A 1,120-nucleotide genomic window follows, 5' to 3' on the forward strand; every position below is an offset into this window, starting at 1 on the left:
TTTCAATATATTCATGCTTGCTGATAATTGAAATAATTAGCTTGCCAACACAGTGCTTATGGCAAAAAAATTACTTAGGAAACAGCTGGGCATGATGGAACATGAAAACAAGATCCTTTCACAAATAAAAATAATAATAACAATAAAAGAAAAGAAAGATATACGAGCCAAGGATTCTAGTATTCAGCCCCAAGATACATTTAAGTTCTTAGAGATTTGTTAAATGCTGGCTCTAAATCAGTGAATACCATTGTTTGAAGAGATGTTCTTGAGGTATAAAACTGACCATATTTTCAAGCAAAAAGGACTCATATATTTTAATCCTGTGTAGGTCAAAATGTTTACAGGGTTTATATTCGCGGGTATCAGAATATAAGTTAATTTTATTTTAACTACATTCCCCAGTGTTTTAATGAAGAATTATATTTTCAATATATTCTTAGATTTCTTTAAATATCTCTTCATTTCTTGCTATTTGTATAATAAGAGAAGAACATCCAGCAGTGGTGGTGCGTGCCTTGGGAGTGTGACCATCCCAGCACTCCAGAGACAGAGGCAGGGGGATCTCTGAGAATGAGTCCAGCATGGTCTATAGAGTTGAGGTCCAGGCCGACAAGGATGCACAGAGAAACCCTGTCTCAAACAGCAAAACAAACCCACAACAAAGCAAACTCCATACAAGTACATAGTTTGCCATCTTATACTTTAATCTTGTCGTGGCCACTCTACACAGGAGCAGTCTTGTCTCCCTCCACAGAGGATGGCAGGTGACAAGAGCAAGAATGGTGCTGACCCAGAAGATGCACCCAAGTGTGGGCCCAGATACCCTGTACACATAGCCCAGGGACAAGTCCCATCCTTTGCTCCAGAAAGGGACCCTGCTCTAAGCATCCAGCAGTCTTGTCTACATAGAGAAGGGGACAGAGCACAGGCAGTGAGGTGAGAGGGTGAATCCTCCACAGGGTACGTTCTTACAGAGACAAGAGAGCTTGAGAGACAGCTTGGAGAGAGAAAATGCTCAGAGGTGACATTCAGGGGAGATCAGGAGGCTCTGGTACTTCAAGTGCCCCAACCCACATAAGGCTTCTTGCCAGGGACTGTGATCATGAGACCCCTTCAA

Source organism: Microtus ochrogaster, unplaced genomic scaffold, assembly GCF_000317375.1.
Source record: "Microtus ochrogaster isolate Prairie Vole_2 unplaced genomic scaffold, MicOch1.0 UNK99, whole genome shotgun sequence".
Classification (NCBI taxonomy): domain Eukaryota; kingdom Metazoa; phylum Chordata; class Mammalia; order Rodentia; family Cricetidae; genus Microtus; species Microtus ochrogaster.